Here is a 25762-nt window from a genome sequence, read left to right as displayed (position 1 = left end):
TCTGCTAACCGAGTCTTCGAATCAATGTTTCGTTCCTCTGCTGGGTACGAGTCTTTGGATCCTTTTTCACGTGACCTGCATAGGCTCAGTACTGGTAGCTAGATAAAACAAAAATGATTTGTTCCTTTTGACTGGGTCTTCGGATACGGATGTTTGGTAACACTTTAGAATAATGGTCCGTTGTTAATGAGTAGCTATGCAGGAAGTAATAGGTAGTTCTACATTAACACTGAATTTAATACTATTAACTAATATGGAACCAAGATTAACTAAGTAGTAATAGCGAATTTAGTACAACGGTAGTTCTTTGGTAGGTATTTGATTATTACTAAATAAATATATCCTCATTGAGAACTACTTGTGAACTATGAACAATTAAGAAAGAATAACCAATGAATTACTAATCACAAAAGTAAGGTCTAAATAGTGAACAATTGTGTTTTTTTTACTCTTAACATGGTCATAACAGACGCATGGTCAGAAACTTGTGCCTGAAATGAGTTCTTTGTGGAAACCAGTTTATGAATATTAACGTTATAACACAACCCTGTCTGCTATTAGGTCTTTCTGCAGCTCAAATCACGGCCGGTCCATTTTCCAAATCCAGTCGACTTGGCTTACCGAAACCTATTTGTCCTGAATCCATGTCATGTTTACCCTAAATCTATACTGGTGCAACTTCAGTTAGTAAGTTAGGAGCGCGAAATCATTTGTCAGTGGCACATTTTTATGGATGGTAATATCCAGCATTTGGCTAACATACGATAACAACGACTAGGTGAATTTCAAATTGTAGAATTAGTGCAAATTTCGAATTGTAGAATTAATGCGAATTTCGATTGCAATTTCGATTTGGGCCATGTTCCTGTTCTCTGATTTGTGTTATCTAGCAAGTTATTTTACAGTCCTGCCATTTGTTCTTTCTTTCTTCATCATTTTTATTCCTTTGGAATTGCGTTGCTGTTGTATTTTGCAGTAGTGGCAAATACTAGACTTGTGTGTAGTGAGTAGGCCTATACCTTGATTTGGGTTAGGGTTAGCCATGTACTTACTTATCAATTATTTAGCCATTATGTTTGACTCAGTTTATCATCACAGTTTGTTGAATGTGTTGAATGTTTCATTCCAAAATACAGAATTTTTTGTTTAAATGCTAGGTTTCATCATTGTGTCAAACAATGAATGTTTAATTCAGACATATTTAAAAAATGCTTTATTCTTTCATGCCCATGTGCGTTTTTGGATTATGTAGGATTTTCTTTTAAGATTTCACGGAAATCTTCCAGTGCCTATAATTTTAAAAAAATCAATCGATCCAATCAATTCCACATCACAAGTAGTTCCTGCAGGATGACAATGTAACACTTGAGTACTTATTGAGGAGTTAACATGTTTGTCACTTTAAAATAATGGTCCACATCACAAGTAGTTCCTGCAGGATGACAAGGTAACGCTCGAGTAATTAGTGAGGAGTTATACTGGTTTTCACTAGCCTGACGTTGTCATACTCATAATTCTAGTCAGAATATGAGTCTGAGAACTCTCCGTTGGGCTTTGACTACGGGGTGTGTTTCAAACGAGCCTGGAAAACAAATGCCTTTTCGCTCAATTGGATAGACCTACAACCAATCAGAGCAACGTAATATGTTGTTTGTTCAAAACGAATTCAACTTAAGCGCTCTTTTGTGACGTGGGTGATTACGTTACTGTTGATCATCTGTCCATCATCGTATAAAGCCCGCCCTGGCAATATCATTGGTATGCCCAGATTCTGGTTTTCTGTAGTTGTTTCCCTATACGAGACCCTCCAGACCCAACTTCCCGACCAAATTTTTTGGGTGGGAGGGGAGAAGTTGGGCTGGCAGCCAGGCTAGGTTTTCACAACTAATAGGCCTATAATTATTATTATTAAGTCTATTTTATATTTGACACATACGGTACAGGCATACATTTCTGTTAGGCACTAGTGATATTCTAACTAACATTGAAATCTGGAAGATTTGGTTTTGCGCTTATTGCAACATAAATGCAGGATGCAAATTGTTTTTGACAAGAGAACATCAATGTTTATATTCATATCCTAAAGAGAAGTCCTCCTCAGGCGGCTACTGTAACATAAAGGTAGGTCTTTGGAGTCAGACATTAACTGACACTCGAGCTCATAATAGTAAACTAATCCAATTATGAGTGTCAGCATTACTTCCTAATTATTAAAATATTAAACAAATTATCATTATTTGTATTACACCTTGTTTAAGTTTGAAATAAACAGAGAACATACATCCATTCTTTGGTAAGAGTAGTCAAAATCTCAACCTGTAGTTAACGTATTTGGGGGGATATAATATTCATATACTGGTTTCCACGAAGAACCCATTTGAGGCACAAGCTTCTGAAAAGTTATGACCATGTTAAGAGTGAAACAACTAAATGTTACTTTTGTGATTAGTAATTAATTGGTTATTCTTTCTTAATTGGTGATAGTCCACAAGTAGTTCTCAAGAGGATACATGTATTTAGTAATAACCAAATACCAACTTACTGCTTAGTTAATCTTGGTTCCATATTATTTAATAGTATTAAATTCTGTGTTAAAGTAGAACTACCTATTACTTCCTGCATAGCTACTTGTTAACAACGGACCATTATTCTAAAGTGTTACCGGATGTTTGGATAATTTTTCACGTGACCTGCATAGGCTTAGAAGAAGAAACAGGAATTAATTTGTTTACCTTATTCACTTTCGTGTGATTAGGTTTAGTAAGACGCGAATGACATTCGTTCACAAGTAGTAATTACAGGTTTTGATTTGAACTTTTTTGTACTTTACTTACAGTTTAAAAGAAAAGAAAAAAAGGAAAAAGAAATTCCTGCATTAAAATAATGTATCATGACAGTTTGTAGGATTTGAAATGGTAATTTATTATCACATTTACCAATTATCACAGCAAACAATTACGCTACATGAGAATATGACATACGTGTTTGCCAGGGAATTGGCCATAAAATGTTGAGCAAAATGAATAAATGAAAAAAGAATTAGTTCCTTTTAATGAACGAGATTCAACGATTCAAAGAACAGTAAAAGGCTCCAAACTTCCCATCACTAACCCAGGGGGCACTAGCACTACGTGACTTACCTCAGATCTTGACGATCACGTAAAGGCAAGCAGTCGGCTCACCCTATCAGAAGTTCGCTTACCCACGGATGTTAGAAAGTTATCTAGACAGCATCAGCTGATGTCTGAGTAAAACAGATTTTTCATTTCTGCTTTCAAACCTACAAACTAAACAAGTTTATTTGTAAGTCATTATGTTAGCCTGGCTTCAGAAAGGCACTTAAAGAAGTTGTGTGCCAGAGCCAGACACGTCAACAGAGGTCCAAGTCCAACCAGAAACATCGGGTAGGCTACAAATCATGAGCTTCCAACTTTAATAAATACATCCATTTATGCATGGCTGCAGGAACTAGGGGTGCTGAGGGTGCTGCAGCATTCCCTGACAGCACAATAATTAAAAATGATATGACTTGAAAATCCACCACCACGGAACAGCCCCGCAGTGGCGGAATGGCCACCGGGAGCACCGGGAGAAAAATAACGATGGATCACCAGGCTAAGAAATGTAGGGTGGGGCTGAAAAATTAAGAGACAAAAATACATCACCTTCACTAGACAAGGTTTTTTTACACAGAGCTCAAAAAAAATGTTGCGCTCAAATAAAGGCCAAAAATGTTATTCTCGCATTAAGTATCTAACTAGCATCACATCAAATACAGACTATGCATGCATTAGCAGGGCAGCTGTTGTGGCGTACTGGTGGCCGGTTCTGGTGGGCCGGTCTGGATCAAAGTCCAGGGCCTATTTTTACTCCCAGTCCGTCCCTGCCACCCCCAACATCAACATTAAGGCACCCCCTGATAAAATATGTTCCCGCAACTGCATTTATGCAGTGAAGTGTGGTGATGTCAGTAAGAGGCTAGGCACTGAGTTATGAAAGCCAGATTACCTCATTTATTGTTAGGTAATCTTATTGTTCTTCCATACCAGTCAGTTTGAACCGATCGATAACATGTTGTCCCTTTTTCCCTCTTGCTATAAACTCCTTTTTTGAATCAAATCGGGCTTGGAGAAATTCCTCAACTGGAGTGATATCGGCAGACACCGCTGCTGTCATTTTGACTTGAATTTTGCGGGGATTACGCTTACAACGTAGCCAGTGTAATGACGTTAGCTGCGCAAATGTCCAGTAATATCTCGATTTTAATTGGTCCATGTTTGATACGTAACGTAGATGATTACTGGCATACAGTGACGGTTCTAGACTAATTTTACTAGGGGGGCCAAGGGGGGGCCAGTGTTTAATCAGGGGCACATTAAAAACAAACAAATGATGTTTAAACATTAAATACTTTAATTTAGCTTTACATTAAAATCATACAAAATGATCTGGCTCTCCCTCTTCCAGCTCCTCAACTCTCTCAATACCGTGATATTTTCTCTAACTTTTTTATTTACTGGGGCAAAAAAGGCTGCAATGTCCCTTCCTCGGTTCATGATGACTACTAGAAGAAGAAAAACGTGTAAAAAGAAAAACAAAACAACAAAAAAAAGACTTAAAAACAATTGTCAGCTCAGGGGGGCCACAGGGGGGGGCAGGGACATTTTTACAGGGGCACTGGCCCCTGTAGGCCCCCGTGTAGAAACGCCCCTGCTGGCATAACATATTTACGTGCAAAGGCACAGGAGAGTTGTGCTTGTCGACGTAGGCTACATGTTGAAGAATACAGGATTGAAGTACTTATGCACAGGTGGGGGGTCTTGATCATAATGCGGGTCAAACGTAAAATTGAAAATATATTTTTTTGCTTGTCGTCCGCAATAAATGGACAGTAAAAGCATTGCTTTTTCTTCCACTTTTTTTGTATTAGATTATGTGTAACTGCTACATTTGTCATTGTAACGTCTAAACAATTGTAATCACATACATTTTGCATATATAAATAACAAGAGTAATCAGTAAAAATACAAGTTTATTAAATAAATAAAAAAATAATAAAAGATTTACGTTTTGAATTTTGGCACCTGACTGCACGTCACTGCATTTCTGTTGTTAATTAATAGGCTAACAATAAATTGTTTTTGTACCAGCAATATCTCCAAGTTTTGTTTTTCACTGTAGAAATCTCAAATTTCATAATGATTTGCCAATGCAAGACAGTACCAGCACCTCCCCCCCCCCCACTTCAAGCACTGGTTACTGTCAAGTATTCATTCCAGTAAACTTGTATACTTATATCAGCCAGTTTTCCAAAAATGAATCTCAAGCTTATTTTCGTTTTTGGATGCATATTTTCAGTTTGCAGATGGTAATGTTGGAATAGGGATTCCAGCTGAGATACTGCCAGTGAAAACATTGTTAGAATCAGCTTGATTCAAAGTGGGTTCTAATGAATGAATGCAACGAGTAAATGCTTAAAAATCACTATACTGGAACAACTTCAGGGTCACATAGGTTAGGACAATTTTTACACAGGATTGCCCAATTTCTCCCTATTCATGAAACTGTTTCAACTATGCGAGGCTGCCACAGACAGACTATCACCATCCCCTCTTGCAGGGTGTGAGAAGAATCTCAGGGAAGTGAGAAGAGAACCCTGTTTCATTATTTTACAAGTGTAAATGAGCAGCAACAAATATAAATGTTTTAATCGACGTAAGCTTCATAAATAATAAGTATGCATACTTGAAATTACCCAAATATGACTTGTACAATTTCAGTTAAAAAAAAAACACCCATCCGCAACCAACGCAAGCACACCCCACAATATCCCCAGAAATTGAACCCTCTCTAGCTCAATATTGGTTCATTCAGCACAATCAGTCATTGATAATTATAATTACATCGGGGAGAAATAGGCTATTTGAGCCTTTTTTTCTCCTGTTGCCATTGTTAATAATGTATCTGTGTTCCACTGAAGAGGAGACTTACCTTTATCTTACTGGCAACCGGAAATTGAGGTGTCCTTTTACGACAAATCTACTTCTACATTTTCAATTATGTCAAAAATCTCAATAATAAACAAAAAAAATTATAATTTCACATTTTTTTATGTGAAGAGGCAAGAGGAGGAAAAGACAGTCACCACTGTGCAGCTACCCTTGAATAGCTGCTTAACCAAGGCTGTGAAGTTTGCTTGTTTATCTATTCCGTGTCACAAGGCCTTTTGTGCAATAGTGAAATGTTGTAACTAGACATTTCACATCGGGTATGATAAATGAGCAACTTTGTCGCCATTGTATAACAATCAGAATCAGATTTTATTTGCCATGAATGTTTGCACAAACAAGGAATTTACTTTGGCAGGGAGGTGCATACATTAAACATATAGGAATATTGAAACTTAAATATGTGGACTAACTATACAAAAGTAGCAAAGTCTAGTTAACACTTAGGGGGGTCTAGCTATTACTAAGGGGAATAAAAAATAAAATATAACAGTATAGGATACAACTTCAACCAAAAATTCACAGCTGTCGCAACCACTAAGAAAAACTGGGGCAAGGATTTATTTATATTAGTCGGGAGAGGGTGATCAGACCCTGATTGTATGTATGTTTTATCTAGGAGACATTATGTGAGTGCCACGAGTAAGACATTAGTAAAAGGCAGTGGTGAACCTTGCCTATCTGGACTCCCCCCACCCCCCTTTTTTTCCCTCTCTATGCAAAATACAGTTTTCCCTCTCTATGCAAAATACAGTTTTACTGCTCCATCTTCGAAAATTTGGTTTTTAGAGTGACGCGCACACAAACACTAGCGGACATCATGGAGGCAGTCACTTTATGAACAACAGTTGTGGCAAAACCAGTCTCACGTTTCACGGAGTGTTACTTGCTGGTGTGACGCGAGTAGGCTATCAATCGCTAGTTAGCAGATAAAATGGAACAAAACAATCAAACAATCTCCCTCCAATGGATTCCCATCACTGCCCGTATCAATCAGCAATTATGCTATGTTGTTAACTATTTTCTTTTCATTTTACATTTAGCAGACGCTCTTATCCAGAGCAACTTACAGTAAGTACAGGGACATTCCTTTCGAGGCAAGTAGGGTGAAGTGCCTTGCCCAAGGGCACAACGTCATTTTGCACGGCCGGGAATCGAACCGGCAACCTTCTGATAAATAGCCAGATTCCCTATCCGCTGAGCCATCTTACTCACTCATCACCAGTCGTTTTTTTGCTGCTATTTTGTCCAAATGTGTTTATCAAATTGTTTAAACAAGTATATTGGGCTTCATATTAAGGTTAGACACTTTTAAATAAAGGGAAATGTGTGGGGGTTATTGCAAAAGTATTGAGAGCATTGTATTTTGACTGCAATTATCGTACTGTTCCGTTGGCTTTACTTCCTCTTTGTATCAGGACTTTTCGCGGTGAGCCACGTTTCTGCTCTGCTCTTTGTACTTTCGTTGTCTAGGTTCAAATGTAAAGTTAAGTTATTTAAAACACACGGAAAGTCAGTGTTTTAACATTTTTACATCATCTCCTTAAGTTGCAATTTAAGTTATGTTCATGTATAAATCTGCGTCTTAGTAAAGACGTGACTCTAAATCTGTGGGTGGGGCTGCCATGTGGCTAACTCGGTAAGTTACAATGGACAGTCGAGAATGTTTACTAGCACTTGTGTGTATCGATATCAAGACTGACTAGAACAATTCAAATGTCAGAGGCAGAAGGAGTAGAGTCATTTCAAACACACGGAGTGTCAGTGTATTAACATTTTTACATCATCTACTTGCAAATTAAGTTATTTTCATGTATAAATCTGCGTCTTAGTAAAAACATGTATCGAAGAAGGTCTGTGAAGGATTTACATTTTGTGTCTAATCCAATATGTAATGATGGTATTCAATGACACAAATCTGTGCTCTAGAAAGAGGTCTGGAGTCGCAGAGGTCCGATAATATCAGCTTTAATGCAACAGTTGGAAATCAAGAAGTACAGAGCTCTGGTGTTGTCGACATTTCCCTACCCGCAACAGAGTTTGGGTTGGTTCACAAAGTCCAACTAACTATCTGTCCCTGCCCCAGCATATATTATACATTACATTACATTTATTCATTTAGCAGACGCTTTTATCCAAAGTGACTTCCAAGAGAGAGTTTTACAAAGCGCATAGGTCACTGATAATAACAACAAGATAGCCCCAAAGCATTGTGGGTAGCCAAAACAAGAAGCGCACATTGTGAACAACCAAAAAATAAGTGCCAAAGGGAAGAACCATAAGAGCATGTAGTTAAGCAAGTTACAATTACACAACATGAATTTGTAAGTGCAAGTGTACCTGTAGAAAAATCATCAACAGTAAAAATAAAAACAAGATTATAAAATATAATATTTTGCAGCAAATACAATAGTTTAAATCAGTTGCCACTAACCAACAAGAGCAACAAGTCTCTAAGCAAGAGTCATTGTGATCCTTGAGGAAACTAGCATCAGGTCCAGCAAATCATTCCGAAGTACCGTTGTACTCCCGGAACAAGTGCGTCTTAAGCCTTTTCTTGAAGGTGGGGAGACATTCAGTGTCTCTGATGGAGGTGGGGAGTTGATTCCACCACTGGGGAGGCCAAGCAGGAGAAAAGCTTGTGTTGGGACCGGGCAGTCTTGAGCGGTGTGATCACCAGGCGGTTGTCTGAGAAAGACCGTAGGTGGCGGGTGGGGGTGTAAGGCTGCAGGAGAGACTTGATGTAGTCAGGTGCAGTACCGTTCACTGCTCGGAAGGTCAGTACCAGGATCTTGAATCTGATGCGGGCCGTGATGGGTAGGGATGTGGAGGGAGAGTCTGGGTAGATTGTAGACCAGGCGGGCCGCTGCGTTCTAAATCCTCTGAAGAGGGCGGGTTGCGCATGCTGGGAGGCCGGCGAGCAGCGAGTTGCAGTAGTCCAACTTGGAGAGGACAAGTGCTTGGACAAGCAGCTGGGTGGAGTGCTCAGACAGGTATCTCCTGATCTTCCGGATGTTGTAGAGGGTGAATCTACACGACCGGGAGACTGCAGCAATGTGGGCAGTGAGGGACAGCTCGTCATCCATGGTAACCCCAAGGTTCCTGGCAGAGGATGAGGGGGTCACCGTCGCAGATCCCAGGGTGATTGAGAGGTCGTGGGAGATGGAGAGTTTGGCCGGGATGATGAGAAGTTCTGTTTTGGCGAGGTTCAGCTGGAGGTGGTGCTCGGCCTTCCAGGCGGAATTGTCTGCGAGGCAGGCCTCAATCCTAGCTGAGATCCCCGGATCGGTCGGGGGGAACGACGGGTACAGCTGCGTGTCGTCAACGTAGCAGTGGTAGGAGAAGCCATGGGAGGTGATGATTGGTCCAAGTGAGGTGGTGTACAGAGAGAAGAGGAGGGGTCCAAGGACAGAAGCCCTGTGGGACACCAGTGGAGAGCTGGCGAGGGTCTGACAGTTTGCCTCCCCAGGAGACCTGGTAGGATCTTCCAGACAGGTAGGATGAGATCCACTGGAGTGCAGTGCCAGTGATGCCCATCTCAGAAAGTCTGTAGAGCAGGATCTGGTGGTTAACCATATCAAACGCTGCAGAAAGGTCCAGCAGAATGATGACGTTTGACCTCAAAGCCGCTCTGGCAGACTGGAGGGCAGTGGTGACTGAAAGGAGGGCAGTCTCTGTGGAGTGGCCGGTCTTGAAGCCCGATTGGTTTGGGTCAAGCAGGTTGTTCTGAGAGAGAAAGTTACAGTTGGCTAGATACAGCACGTTCAATTGTTTTAGAGAAGGGTAAGAGTGATACCGGTCTGTAGTTCTGGAGGCAGGGTTAAGGGAGGGTTTTTTGAGTAGAGGGGTAACTCTGGCCTGTTTCAAGGCAGAGGAGAAGGTGCCAGAGGTAAAAGAGGAGTTTAGGACATGGTTCAGAAAAGTAATGATGGAGGGGGAGATGGCTTGAAAGAGAGGGGAGGGGACAGGATCAAGGGGACAGGAGGTGGGGCGATGAGAGAGAATGAGGTCAGAGAGCTCTGCCTCGGACAGGGGAGAGAAAGAGTTCTGACATTTAGTTGAATCAGTCATGGAGGGTGAGGGGGTAGGTGGGTTTAGGGAACCGACTGCTAATATCAGCGACTTTCTTCTCAAAGAAGGAGGAGAAGTCGTCTGCTGTCAGGGTGAAGGGAGTAGGGGAGGTGGGTTAAGAAGAGTGAAGAAGGTAGAAAAAAGTTTGGGGATTTGAAGCAGAGTTAATTTTGTTAAGAAAGTAGAGGGTTTTAGCACCAGTTATGTGAAAAGAGAAGGATTTAAGGAGGGAGTGATACTTATCAAGGTCCAGACCGTCTTTGCACTTGCGCCATCTTCTCTCAGCTGCTCGAAGGGTGGACTGTTCTTCACGAATAATATCCATAAGCCACGGGCAGGAGGGAGAAAATATTGCAGGCCTGGTTGACAGGGGACAGAGAGTCAAGTGATGCAGTTTAAGTGGTTAACAGGGTGTCGGTGGCAGTGTTAGTGGGGGGGACGAGAACTTGTCAATGGGAGGGAGGGAGGATGTTACAATAGAGGAGAAATGGGAGGGGGATGGGGAGCGGAGGGAGCGTCGGAAAGGTACGAGGGGAGGGGAGGTAGGAGGAGTTGGAGGGAGAGAGACAGAGAATTGGATAAAGTAGTGATCAGAAATGTGCAGTGGGGTTACAGAGGTTAAGTCAGTGATACAGTTACGTGTCAGGAGGAGGTCTAGCTGTTTGCCTGCCTTGTGGGTCGCCGGTGTGCTCAGCAGCGTCAGGTCAAAGGAGGTCAGGAGAGACAAGAAGTCGACAGCCTGCGTTCCTTGGAGGTGGATATTGAAGTCCCCAAGGACTATCGGGGGTTCCATCATCCGGGAGGATGCTGAGGAGCATGTCCAGCTCCTCCACAAAGTCGGCTAGCGGTCCTGGTGGCCGATAAAGAACAATTAAGCATGCTTTGATAGGATCAGTTAGCATCACATAATGGTGTTCAAATGATTTGGCAGTAACAGAGTGGTGTGGATGTGTATTTAATACGTGAAGAAAGAAGCAAACCTGTCCCACCACCCCGCCCGGTTGAGTGGTTGACGGAGAGAGCAGCTGGAGTTGCAGTGTTCTCTGGGCGGATCCACGTCTCTCTCAGCGCAAGGACATGAAAAGAAGCATGGGATGCAAATGTCGGGATGAAGTCTGCCTCGTTCACAGCAGACTGGCAGTTCCAGAGCCCTAAAGAAGAGAGAGGGCAGGTAGAGAAGATCTGGATAGGTAGTGAAGGTTAAAAGTTGACTGTATATATTCTTTGTGACATATCTACAGACATGAAAATCCCTCACCTTTCGGCGAAATTTGCAGTTTTGAACCCAAAACAGGTGACCTACGTGAATCGTGTAGATTCGATGAGAAATGTTTTTTGGGGGTGGGGGGGTATTCATATTCAGTGAACTGCGAACAGGTGCGCGTGTCAGAATTGAGTGCGAGTGCATGGAAAATTAATACGAAGGGCCTTGCATCACCAGTGCAAACCACCATCAGAAGCTGAAAGCACCTGGCCTCGGTGAATGATGGTTTCAATCATTTTTATATTTTCTGGTATATCTAAGTTAAGTTACCCAGGAGCTCTGTTGACATAGATTTAGCTAATGTTACCTACAGCTTGATGAATTGGGTCATTGAACACAGCAGGAGAGAACGCAACGTTAGCCAGCTAGCTAGTTAAAGCTCCAAATGAACGTATGTGCCGCCTACACACAACAGTGACACTGACAGATCGAAAGCTAATTTGAGACTATATAAAGACGGAAAACCAGGCTAAGAAACGTAAACCTAATTACCTTCACTAGACAACGTTTTACAAATTGGACAAACGTCTATGTTTGTTTGTTTCAAGCTCCAAAAACTATTTTTCGCTCAAATCACCCCTGAAAATTCGCAGAATTTGCATGCATTAGCAGGGCGCTCGCTGCGGTGGCGTATACGGGACCGGTTCTGGTGGGCCGGTCTGGATCAAAGTCCAAGGCCTATTTTTAGTCCCTGTCCCTCCCTGCCGTTCTATCAATAAGCAGACCTGCCAACCTGTACGCAATTTGTGTAGCGGATACGCATTTTGACTTTAAAGTACGCTGGTACTTGTATTGGCTGTCAATCATGATGGAAGAGTAGACAAGTTAAGTTACAGCATGTCCACCATCTCTTGTGGGGGTTATGCATTAAGCCATTTGTGGTGCCCTTACCACATTGTGCCTCATTTACTGTAAATGTTAGACCCAGTGACAGGCTGGCATCAAATGGCTTGCATAATACTTAGTAAGGAGGCAATAATAATTTTTGACTCAGGGCTTAAGTTATGTTTCTCCAGCTCTCCCCAGGTTGGCAAAAAAGTATCTCAAAATGCTTCAGATTGATGCTTTAAAATATGGAATATTGGGGGGAGCATGCACCCGGACCCCCTTAGAGGGGTATATCCTTCTCACCTTTTTCACCCCTGACCCGTTTTAATGCCTGTATCTACGTCTACGGGTAGTGTAATGAACAGGAATGCTAAGGACACACATGCTCGCTATGATTAAGCTCTAGGTAGAATATAATCTAAATATGAATAGGTTGATACTTATCAGAAGTGGTGATCTGCCTCGTCGGCCTTCCTCGGTGGACTTCCGCAGGTAGACTCCCTGTCTTTGTTCGACTGAGTCTTATACTGTGCAGTAAGATAAAAAGATGAAAAGAGGGTTGAGCATCAGGGAGTTGTTCTTGCCGGCGCGTCCCACCTGCTCGGGGGCCGTCCCAGCCCGGTTTCAAGGTTGCTTCTGTAATGAAGAGATTAAGACACAAATACAGCCAGTTCCCCACACCCTGTGTGAGACACAATGTTTTAGCCTAAGCAAACTTCTAAGTTCATAAGACATAACTTTAATAAGCACAATGCATAACTTATATAAGCACAATATATTCTGTAGCTGCCATGTGGCTAACGTTCGGTAAGCTAAAATGTACAGTTGAGAATGTTTGTTAGCATGTGTGTCAATATCACGCTAACGAGAAAAATACAAATGTCAGAGGCAAGCTTGCTGTTCTGTCCGACACTTTAAATAGACGGTCTTGACTGTGAACAATAAGAGAGACCCGCATCATGTTAACACGTCCCACAGACGATCTCCTCAAGGGTAGGGCCACGCATTCTCCAGGTCACACTCTGGACATTTTTTGAAGTATTAAAGGGGCTTAAGTGACTTAAAATAGCATGATGCAAATTCATTTGATTTAGTCGTACACTGTTGGCGCCAGGTGGCATAGTAAAGGTAAGGGAAAAACAAAACATGACTTTAAAAAAAGTTGTAGACTCTTCATGAATGTACATTTTTTTTCTTTTTAGGACAATATGTTGGTCAAGGTGAGATTTGGTTCAAGTCAGAAGTATGTTAATGAGACCAAAGAAGACTACAATATGTTTATTTAGAAAGGTTGGTATTACTTTTTTACTATACAGCCGTATCTGTTTGGAATAAACACATTATTTGCTTGAATATCAGTTCATGTTATTATTTGATTTTTTAATTTAAGTAATGATTGATTGCCTCACCTATCAATTGGTGTTTATTGTGTAGACCAATTGTAATCATGTCTTGTGAGCAAGTCAAAATGCACAATTGGTGTATGATGTACTCTGAGCACACTACTCAGAGATAATAAAAGTGTCAAAAGAAGTTTACAAAGTACCATTTTTCTAAATCTGATATTCTCTCAGTAATAGGAAAGTTAGGTCTTCCTGTACAGACATGTAATACATGCTGTCGAGCCTTCAGCTCCTCCAGTAGGTGGCCAGGCAGCAGCTTCTTCTGATTGACAATCAATGCCAATTAATGAAGGACAAGTCCCTTAAAAGGGGCATGTTGGCACAGCAAGAGGGCGGACATTGGTGGGCATTTGTACGGTGACATAGTGGAGCGAACAGCGGAGCGATTGATATGAACTGGTGAAGTTGCGACCCTTGTTTTATTGGTACATTTTAAACTTTTGTATAACTTTTTGTTTTATTCGTAGATGTATGGTCAGTGTCTTAATCAGTGTTGTACCTGTAGTTATCTACACTAGACCTTGGCTTGCCGTGTAACCTCACTGCCGTTTAGAGTGCGTGTGCCTGTGTTGTGTGCATGTGTTAACCTAGTGTGTTGTGTTAACACGTTGACGGGTGTTTTGCAGTGCTTATTTTTACCGTGGTGTGTGTGTGAATTGGCTTATGGAGCATACACTGTATTAGGACACTAAAACCTACGATCTGCTGTTTTTTTAGATGTATGTAATACATTTGTGATACTGAAGTTTGTGAAGTTTACCGGTGGTCACTGAAGTCCCATTCCAGATCCATAAGTTAGGGCAAGCAATCGAACCGTTATAACTGGCGTAGTCGGCATGATCTGGTTTGGGTTCCAGTGACAACTGTGTACACTTAACAATGTCTGTGGATGAAGCTCAACTGGGGTTTATGCCACCTTTCTTTTCGGCAAACATGTGGAGAAATTCCGCGGTAGGAATTCAGATGTTGGGTTGGGAGTGGCAAGCTAATTTGAAGGCTGTTTAAAATGTGTAAAGTGCCTGAATGTACAGCTCGACTTTTAATTGTTTAGAGGGGAAAACTAAAGGACAAATGTTGACTTTGGACGACAGAGAAGGGAATAGTCCTGCCTAAATGTGTGTTGAAAGAGTTTTATGGGGACAGTGTCTGCCTTGGTTTTTCGCCCCCCCCCAGTTTTGGCTGGGGTGGGAACGCAAAGAAAGGGAGTTGACGCCCATCTCCATGCAGCGGAGACTGCCGATTTTCCCCCCCGTCTCCATGCAGCGGGAGACTGCAGATTCCCCCCCCCCCCCATCTCCATGCAGCGGGAGACTGCAGATCCCCCCCCCCCCCATCTCCATGCAGCTGGAGACTGCCGATTCCCCCCCCCATCTCCATGCAGCTGGAGACTGCCGATTCCCCCCCCCCCCCACCTCCATGCAGCGGGAGACTGCCGATCCCCCCCCCCCCCATCTCCATGCAGCGGGAGACTGCCGATTTCCCCCCCCCCCCATCTCCATGCAGCGGGAGACTGCCAATTGCCCCCCATCTCCATGCAGAGGGAGACTGCCGATTCCCACCTCTACTGCCTGGCGATCACAGCACCACCCTCCAGGGCAACGGCCTGGCAGCTACCTTCCCTATTTAAGGAACTTTCTGACTGGTCCATACATGCCACGAGGACGTGGCATAGAAAAAGTCTGGAGGGATGTAATACATGCTGTCGAGCCTTCAGCTCCTCCAGTAGGTGGCCAGGCAGCAGCTGCTTCTGATAGACAATCAATGCCAATTAATGAAGGACAAGTCCCTTAAAAGGGGCATGTTGGCACAGAAAAAGGGCGGACATTGGTGGGCATTTGTACGGTGACATAGTAAAGGGAACAGCGGAGCGATTAATATGGACTGGTGAAGTTGCGACCCTTGTTTTATTGGTACCTTTTAAACTTTTGTATTTTGTTTTAATCGTAGATGTATGGTCAGTGTCTTAATCAGTGTTGTACCTGTAGTTATCTACACTAGACCTTGGCTTGCCGTGTAACCTCACTGCCGTTTAGAGTGCGTGTGCCTGTGTTGTGTGCGTGTGTTAACCTAGGATGGTGTTAACACGTTGACGGGTGTTTTGCAGTGCTTATTTTACCGTGGTGTGTGTGAATTGGCTTATGGAGCATACACTGTATTAGGACACTAAAACCTACGATCTGCTGTTTTTTTAGATGTATGTAATAAATTTGTGATACTGAAGTTTGAAGTTTACCAGTGGTCACTGAAGTCCCATTCCAGATCCATAAGTTAGGGCAAGCAATCGAACCGTTACAGACAGACTTGGGCCGAATCCCAATACACCCCCTTCCCCTTAATTTACCCCTAGCCCTTGGCCCTCGAAACTAAGGGGTAAGGGCTACATAGCCCTAAGAAATGGGAAACCACTTGGTTACAGGTACGTCATCTAGCACGTATCGATATCTCCAAAGCAAGTAGTGTTACGCACTGATATTAAACGAAATTCGCTGCTAATGGAGTTTACTTTAAACTGTAGACATGCTAGTCAAAGAAATGCGGGACTATTGTGCAATTCAGCAGTGTACCAAACTAGCGATTTTTAGAAACGTTTCAATTCGGGAAATAGTTGCAAACATATATGTTCATGACAGTCTTGTTTGAGTGTTATATAGTCATAATTTTTAAATCAGTCAATTAAACCGAAATTATTACATTTATCGGACTCTGGATGATCTGGCCGCCATTGTTGCCGGTGTTGTATCACCCGATGCATGACTCTATGGAAGGCCTAGTGGGCAAGTATTAAGACGCCCCCGTGTGTTAACCACGCGTAATTAACGCCGACTTGGCATGCAAAGTCGTCTCAACCACGCGTAAAAAACGCCGACTTCCATACAAAGTCGGCGTCTTTTTCGCCTCGAATTGACGCGTGTCAAGTGACACGTTGCCATTTACACACGTAAATTACGTCTCAAACTTTGAGACTGGCACCCCTTCGCGGGAGCGCGCGCGATTCAAAGAGTTAAGGATTTCGTCTTGATATCGCATCCAAAAGAAGGGGAGACAGAAGTCTCACATTATACCGTCTTTGTTGTTGAATTCAAGAGAAGGATGTCTGTTATCTGTGTAAATATCAGATGCTATTTTCAACACAAAATCCTTAAAATTCGTCATTCAAACGGTATAGTAAAGTACGCAAACCAACATTCTTGCTCCATGACATCGCATTCTGAGGAAATATACCCCCCCAGTATGATCATGATTATTGCTACACAAAATGTATTTTGTGTAGCAGGTTCAAAGTATTGCACATGGCATGGCTCTTCATACTAATGTATAGGTTCAAAGGCATGCGATTTTAATGCAGTTAGCCTGTGCGTAGGGTGGGTTACTGAGACAGGTCGAAAACAACAGCCTTCTGAACCAGAATCAGCTGTCCTGAAAAGAGACCAAAGGTTCACATGCCTATATAGCCTTCAAAAGACAAGTACTAAAAACAATGTATCAACCATGTATCAACATCAAAAGAACCATCAAATCCTAACCCTAACTAGGAAAGTGTCACATGCCTGAAACTTACTGTGCTTACTCATATTCTCGGAGTTTATAAAATAACAAATTTGCGAGAAAAAAAGTAAACATTTTCTAGATTAAAGTCGTAAATTTGCAAGAAAACAACTCAGATTCTCCGAGTTTATAAAGTTGCAAATTTGCGAGAAAAAAAACTAGTACATTTGCGAATAATTGCGGGGGAGGTTTTTTTGTCAAGGAACCTCACACAGACTGCAGGGAATGTCACAGACACGAGCAAGGAGGTGCAAAAGGCTATTGAATATGGCTGCGTCCGGTAAGTGTACCTATAAAGTGAAATTAATGAAGTATAGGTGGGTTATGAATGATTAATTTAATGAGTGACACGTGCTAAGATAATCTGTTTGCGGGTCGTATTGTGCCAAGATAATCTTTTTTTGCCAAGTCGCAAGCACGTATAAAGAGTCAAGCAGCTAATATTTGACAGATCTTTGTTTTGTGATAATGCTAGCTCTAACTACGGTGGCCCTGAAGTGCAAATCACCCCCCCTAATATGAGTACATCCCCCAAATGAAAACACTCCCCCCGAATACGAGTCAACTCCCCCCAAATCGGATGACTTGTTCACCTTCCCCCAATACAAAAACACGCTCCCCCAAATGGAAAACGACATTACATTAACTCTGAACGGAATGGGTAGGTACTACACTTTAGCGCTGATTGGATGCTAGTAGGCTAATAAATTGATCGACAGAAGTAAAAAATGCAATTGCCTGACAGAGTTATGTGCACTAGGACATTTATTTGGGTATCGAAGCATGTAGCATATGCTACGTATGTAAAAGCATATAAATTGCGTGTTAAACATAGCCAAACAACTAGTCCACCTAACTCTGTCATTATCATGAACTTGATCGTTTTGGTTGGAAGGAAAGAGGAAACATTAATGTTTACAATTCAGAGTCATGACACTACTCTTTATTTTAATCAGGGTCATTCCTATGAAATAGTCTCAGATATGCTGTTAACGTTTCATAATATAAGTAGCCTATGTGCACGCTAAAAACGCAGTTGAAGGCAGGACTTTTCAGAAGAACAAACTATTAGTCCACTACAGAAGAACGAAATGCCACAATGACAGAGTAACGTGGACCAGGATATCCTGGTCCACGTTACTCTGTTTCGTGTTAAATGTAAAAATCGATAGCCAAACAGTTGTTTGGCTATCGATTTTTACATTTAACACGAAATACTTTTGCCTAAGTAGCCTACTATTTGCAACATTCTTCGATAGCCTAACAAATGTTCTGGTGCACGTAACTCTGTCAGGCTATTTCATTTTGTACTTCTGTCGATCAATTTCATATTTCTTGTTAGTTAGCCTACTGCATCCAATCAGCGCTAAAGTGTAGTACCTACCCTTTCCGTTCAGAGTTAATGTAATGTCGTTTTCCATTTGGGGGAGCGTGTTTTTGTATTGGGGGGAGGTGAACAAGTCATCCGATTTGGGGGGAGTTGACTCGTATTCGGGGGGAGTGTTTTCATTTGGGGGATGTACTCATATTAGGGGGGGTGATTTGCACTTCAGGGCCACCGTATCTAACGCTAGCTAATATCTCTCAGCTAAATGAATACACGGTTGCAGCTCTTGAACTGTGCAAACAGTAGCCGTAGGCCTACATAGGCTACAGCCAGTGTAGGTATCAGATGTGTGCTAGGTTCAAGAGTAAAACTAATTGTTGCGGGAGGATCATAATGAAGACGGGGGACCATCTGTTAGGGGAGGTGTGAGGTAGTGAAATCACTGTCCCCAATTCTTTTTGCCTTTAAAAACTATGATTTTAGGCAGTATGCGAATTCTACAATGACAATCGGGGGGTCATGTCAGGGCCCCCCCCGCAACGAAATTCATCCCTGCCGCCACCCCATTGGGGTCCCCCTAACCGCACGACAATGGGTGTGAACACACAAACGCACTACTAAAACTATAAACAATACTTTTTCTCTGAAATAAAAAGTTAATTTGTACAAAATTACCAGAAGAACATATCTGACTGTTCATCAGCTCTTAACAGATTCAAGAAATAAGACAGATAAATGAAGCTACAGTACAGAGCTAGCGATAGCTAACTTATAAGTTGGTGGTTAACGATGTTTCAATCATTAACATTATTGTGAATATTCTACAGCTAATTGCCATTACAAATACAATCTTGACAGAAATATTCTCACGACACGGAACGTACCGGTACGTACACTGACGTGATTCAACAGGCCAACCATTCGACCCCCCATAATTCGCACACTGGTTTTAGGATAACCTGGTACAGTAGGTGCTTGGATTGATTGATCCAAGTTGCCAAGGAGCATGCATGACGAGCTCATGAAACTCTTTTACATTTTTGATATGATGAACTGTTTGCATTTATTTCCACAGTAGAACAAGAAGGACTTACAAAATGATAGAGCCACAGATGATACCAAAGCAGAAGGTGTTGGTAATGTAGGATAGATAAGTGATTATGATGAAGATAGTGATTTAGATCAACTTCATCTGGATGCTTCTGGTATAGTTCAAGAGAAGGAGGATGATTTTGGTCAAGTGAGTGCCAATTATTTTCAGGAACAGGATCCTTTCCTGCTGCATGAGCAAGATCATGAATCCTTAAACAATGGCATAGAAGGTGGCTCATTGGACAAGCCTTTATTATCAGTCATTGACTCCAATGATATCACAGGTGCTCAGTTCATCACTGATCACTACTGTATTGTAGCAGATATAGTGCTGCAAAATACACCAAACATTGACCTCACATCAGAAGTATCTGACTATGAAGTTACATTTGGTCCAGGCGGCAGTACACATTCAAGTGACGAAAATGACACAGAGCCATATGATTTTGAGGGCATGCTCCAACAACAGCCACCCTCTACTTCACTTTTGTCCAGAGATGGGTCCCCACAACAGCCACCCTCTACGTCAAGACCGCCAAAGATTGTAACCATACACCATGGTAACTGCCTGAATGAAATGATCAATGAATTCTTGTATCTAGCAGTGCTGACACAATCCTTGATTATAAAATTATTACTTCCTAATAATACAGAAGAAAATGGCACTGACTCAGGAGTTGTGAGAGATGTTTATAGTTCTTTCTGGCAAGAATTCTATGATCGTTGTACAGTTGGAACAACAGTGAAAGTCCCTTTTATCAGACACAACTTTAGCAGTGACACTTGGAAGGCTATTGGCAGAATTCTTCTGAAAGGTTATGAAACATGTCAATACCTACCAATCAAGCTGTCGCTCCCTCTTATGGAACAGGTCTTGTATGGGGCAGTGCAGGATGATCTACTTGAAACCTTCATGCAGTTTGTGAGTTGCCAAGATCATGAAATCCTCCAGAAGGCTCTTGACAATTTTACCTGTGTTGATGTAGATGAGCTTCTGGAGATCCTTGACAACTATGAATGTCGAATGAGAGTCGCAGCTGAGACGCTCAGAGAGATCCTGATAGAGATTGCACACAAAGAGCTTGTGTAAAAGCCAATATTTGTGATAGATTGCTGGAGGGAGGTGTTACAGCAAAATATCACTGTTCACCATGGCGAGCTTGTCGAGATGTATGGCAACCTCAAACCAACACCTAAGAAAGTACAGGGACTCCTTCAGTTCCCTGTGATGATGACGCCAATGCAAAGGGAGGTGAAGAACCACCTTAAAAGATACCTCAGGGAATTGGATGAGGAAAAACTTGGCAAGTTTTTACGGTTCACCACAGGAAGTGATCAGGGGTCTCATTTATAAAACTGCGTAGGATTCTTACTAAAAGTGTACGTACGCCCAAAAGCCTAAAATGGCGTACGCACACAAAAATTCAGATTTATCAAACCGTGCGTACGCACACCTGTACGCAATGTTCCCTTTATAAATCACGGATTACCCACAAGTGGGCGTACGTGAATCAGCATTGTACCCCGCCCTGTACACGCCCATTTTTAACCATATAGTCAATGCAAAGCACCTCATGAATGCTAATCTAGTATCTCATCATGACCCTGGCATACGATTGTTCTTTACGGTGAATCATAGCGCATGACAACTTCTCAGACACTGTTAGCCTATTGGTGGAGCCAGAAAACTCCGAAAATGTGGTGGCCGGTAGATCACCAATTTAAAAAAACTGTGCGAGTGGCATCAACTGTGGCAGTGATACTGCGAGTCGAGATACAATTTGAAAACAAAAGCGTTTTGTTATGAACAGTAATCTATTTAAGTCTGGACTGATAACGAGGACGTAGAGTGTAGCGATTGCACGGGAGCTTGACGACTGTATTTCCAGTATTTGATATGATGATATTTGCACAGTATTAAATAAATATATTTAGTTATACACTGTGTTCTGCAGTTATCTAAAGGTAGGATATGTGATGTTATCCTGTATTCCATGCAGTCGGGGAATCTCCCCCTCCTGAACTCCATCTGATGGTGGGGAAGCGCTGATTAAAAAAAAAAAAAATTGAGTTGGATTGTACAAGGTGTTTATGGAACAAGAATCACTCAGTACAAGCGCAAATAACACTGCTGGATGTAATCTTCATGATAATCATGAAATTGAATAAAAAAACGTGTGTGAGGAAAACAAAATATATAATTATTACGAGTAATGTTCTTCCCACATTCCATTTCTGCAGTCTGACTAGAGTACGGTCATCTGTGTCGCCAATTCCAACTGTTTTCAAAATGTGCGTAGGCCTACAGGAGGGTCAGAGTTTGCGTGGAAGACCGCACATTCTCCCGTCAAGTTCGTTTTTTATAAATCACAACGTGGAAAGTGGCGTACGCACATTTTCAGCCCCGTTTTGTGCGTACGCAAGCTTTATAAATGAGACCCCTGATCACATGTAGCATAATTGAGATTCTGTTTTCAAACATGTCAGAATTCACAAGAAGGCCTATTGGGCAAACATGTGGAAGGGTTCTAGAACTAGCTGACTGCTATAAGATCTTCCCAGACTTCCGATCCGAATTCAATGCAGTGTTGGACAGCAACATCTGGATTATGGACATTGTGTAGCTCATGCTCAACTGTGTTTTGCACAGTTGCACTGTTTTTTTTGTCAAATATTTTGGTGCTCGGAGCGCCACAAAAGAAGGCCCATTGACCTCCATTGTTTTGGGCAGATGGCAGACATCTTATGGCTGATATTGCCAAACCACAACATTTTATCTTGTTCTGTTAACCTGTGCTGTTTTCAACAGCATGTTCTTCACCTGGTTGAAATATATGCATATGTGTTGCTGTATTCTTTAGTACAAAATGAATGTGAACATGAACACTTAAGCCACGGCAGGTATCTTTAATACTCTTTTCTTCTCCAAATAAACTACATTGTACTACATATATATGTATTGTTCTGTTAACCTTTGCTGTTTTCAACAGCATGTTCTTCACCTGGTTGAAATATATGCATATGTGTTGCTGTATTTTCGAGTACAAAATGAATGTGAACATGAACACTTAAGCCACGGCAGCTTTGTTTAATACATATATTTTCCAAAATAAACTACCCATGTTTTTTTATCATACTTTTTATCATCAGACTAATTTGAATAAGTTGTTCATACTAAAACTAGTTTGCATAAGTTGTTGAATAAATGGAAGATTTAGTAAGCATTATTACTTTGTGAATACCATAACATTAAGACTTTAGTAAAAAGGAACTAGTGAGTAGGCTTTAACTGCATTGGCCTCAAGACATTGTTTAAGCCACGAGTAACACCATATAATAATTAATGCAACACAGTAGCTTATATGGGGACAAGTAAAGCCCATCTTTAGATATTTTGCAATTTCACTGTTCCAAGTGAGGTGTACAGTTCTGCAGCATCAAAAGGATCTGCAGGAGCATCCCATCCATTTTCCTGCATTAGAAGTACACAGAGCTCGAAAACAGTCTTATCACAAGGGAACTGACTCTTGGGTGTGCACTCGTCCTTGCACACAGACACCTCCTCAAGCGCCACCGTTTTGAGCTTGTCCTCAGCACTGTACACTTCTGGGACTGTGTACATCTGGGACTGGACGACCTCCATGCACATCTTGGCCTGGCCTGGTTCTGATCTTATGGGTATTCCAGGTTCGCACCACTTCATCAAATTCTTTCTGCAAGAGTTACAGGACAACCACTATTACACTTGATGTGGTGTAGCCTATTGGGTATTGCATTATCGCCAATCACAAATAGATAAGGCCATAGGGTATTTTAACATTGCACTTGAATTGAGTTTTGTATTAATCATGTTACCTGAACGAGGTCAAGGAAGCAGAACTGGATTTTATCCAAAAAGTCTCCAGAGAAGTTGCCATTGTCTTGGAAGGCTTTGAACATGTTCATGTTCCAATGAATGAGTCGTTATCTAGTTTTGCAGAAACCTGCTAACAACCATTCATTTGAATCAGGTGTGTTGGAACAAGGAAACATCTAAAACATGCAGAGCAGGGAGGCCCGAGGACCAGGATTGGGAACCCCTGGTCTACGTGATTTGCCCAGCACCCCATTATTCAAAAATGGGTAGGCATGCCTCATTTCTCATGGGGAACAAAAAAGCCTCAAGAACCCATATTGTCAGACTTGTGCGATACAGCGCAAAGAGGAACAGGTGGTCAACCTACTTGACACACGCGAGCTTGGCGAGACATACACACATCCTTTCTGGAAATGGTGTGCTGACCAAGCCCCCACCCTTGGTCTTTGGCTCCTGTTTCATTTGCTTCCAATCGCAGCACGCCGTTACGAATATAAATTATTTTCCCTGGCCATTGTTGTTTTCAACTGGAATCGCCTGGTAGCCGTGTTGGAGGCAGCCACGTTCAGCAAGTCCTATTTCTACACATTTTAAGCTAGAATCAATGATTGGGTTCGTGAAAGTACACTACTCTTGAATTGTGGTGACGGTTTGAGCACTTTGAGACCTTTAGATCATGAGTTTGAAGTGACGGAAAACCGAAGTCGAAAAGTAGCTAGCTTTTTCCCTCTGTGTAATTACTGAATCATTTAGCATCTCGGCGAATTCATCAAAAAGGTAGAGGAGGGCAGCTTTAAGGAGAACAAGCGATTCCACACAGACCTGTCGGCTCAGAATTTTGATTTGGGTCGTGAAAGTCTTTGTAAGAGGCCTATGCGCCAGGGAGACCGCATAGGCTTAGGCGGCAGCCATGTTTTGGTCGTGTCATAAGCCTATGCGCCAGGGAGACCGCATAGGCTTAGGCGGCAGCCACAACTTATGTTCATAAGTTCACCATTTTACAGTTCGGTCGACACCAAAAATGTTGAGTAGGCCAGCCTTCTGGAGATGTGGGAATTGTGCTTTTAGCCAGATGCTCCGATTATTTTTGTGATTATTTTTCTGCTCAACTGCGTCCCGGGGGTACATTATTTTGACTTAGCCTCATAGACAGACTACTCGCTCACTGGCAGTGTGTAAACAATATTGTCTTTCACTCAGTTCAACTCCTAAAACGTCAGGAAGGGCTGCTTATTGTAGACAAGAGCTTGCTGAAGACAGCCAGTATATAGGATCTTTCAAAACAAGCCATTTCATTTGTAATTTGCCTGAGAAAGCGACCTACGTTAGCAAGGCTAGTTTCATTCGGTCAGCCTATTTAAAGGTCTCTGACAGTCAGAATCACTGTTTACAGGCAAAGGTTGAGCTGGTCTTTGGTCAGATGTGTATTTATTGACCAGTTTAGAGCTAAATACTCTTGCCAGAACCTGGAATAGAGACAAATGTTTTGAGTGACTTTGAATGGCCGGGTCTCCATCAGGTCAACACATTTGGATTCAAGTTCAAGTAATGCCACTGCATTTCACAGTCAAAACTGAAGTTTGTGTCAAGTGTAGATGGGGAAAGTTTTATTTTTCACCACTGACATGGACCCTTTTTTCACTTTTACAGTTCATGCAGAGGCCTGCTCAACAGAGTGCAACAGAGCATAATGAGAGAAACAAGAGAGGATGCAATAGAGAATGCTGAGGGCAACACAGACCCCTTGCTGGACTACCCCTCTCTACCTGGACAGCTTCTCTTCAGCTCTGCCCCCAAGACAGCTTCATCCAGCTGGCCTGCCCTGCCTGCCTGCCTGCCCCTGCCTTGATATCTCAGAAGATCACAAAATTACAGCTGTTTAAACTTCAGCCAAATTTTATAAAGCTTGCCACAGAACAAATAGCTTACTTTTCTGTAAAGTTACTGACCACAATGGTTGTCAACACTGAGTATAGCTCAGTAGGCTAAGACAGTGTACTGCAAGGTCACAGGTTCAAATCCAGCCGCAGTCTTTTGGCCAGTCATAATTTTGATTATCTGTTAAACAGGATAACATAATTCTGATATACCATGTTCAATTTCACCTTGAAATGTCAACCGTTTCTTTACCTTTGTCCCAAAGCTGACCAAAGCTAATACTCAAATCACAGTTGGAGCACAGCTAGATAATCAGCGTCAGCGCGTCTTTGGTACCCAGCATGCAGTGCGGTTTGTCAAATAGGCAAAGACTAGGAAAATAGTGCGGTTACAACAGCCGTGTGAGGGATTGCAGTTGTTGTGTGTGTTCAGTTAGATGTTTGTAATATTATTGTTTATCAGTTAATATAATATTGTTGGTCACCCTGA

At 42.0% G+C, this 25762-nt stretch overlaps 1 protein-coding gene and 1 long non-coding RNA gene across 2 annotated transcripts in view; one reads left to right on the top strand and one right to left on the bottom strand.

Annotated features, from left to right (window-relative positions):
- mc2r (melanocortin 2 receptor) overlaps positions 1-6086 on the bottom strand; it is a 29820-nt gene extending 23734 nt beyond the window's left edge. Inside the window, exon 1 of the mRNA XM_084703915.1 lies at positions 5992-6086. The gene's annotated coding sequence lies outside the window, so the exon portion shown is untranslated. The remainder of the gene's footprint in view (positions 1-5991) is intronic.
- Positions 1-25762, top strand: part of LOC146300587 (uncharacterized) — a 43582-nt gene extending 17820 nt beyond the window's left edge. The window contains exon 2 of the long non-coding RNA XR_014766407.1: positions 25046-25762. This is a non-coding gene — a long non-coding RNA (uncharacterized LOC146300587). The remainder of the gene's footprint in view (positions 1-25045) is intronic.

Source organism: Hypomesus nipponensis, chromosome 2 (genome assembly GCF_054491055.1).
Source record: "Hypomesus nipponensis isolate SF chromosome 2, ASM5449105v1, whole genome shotgun sequence".
Lineage (NCBI taxonomy): Eukaryota > Metazoa > Chordata > Actinopteri > Osmeriformes > Osmeridae > Hypomesus > Hypomesus nipponensis.
This window is presented reverse-complemented; position numbering and strand designations above follow the sequence as displayed.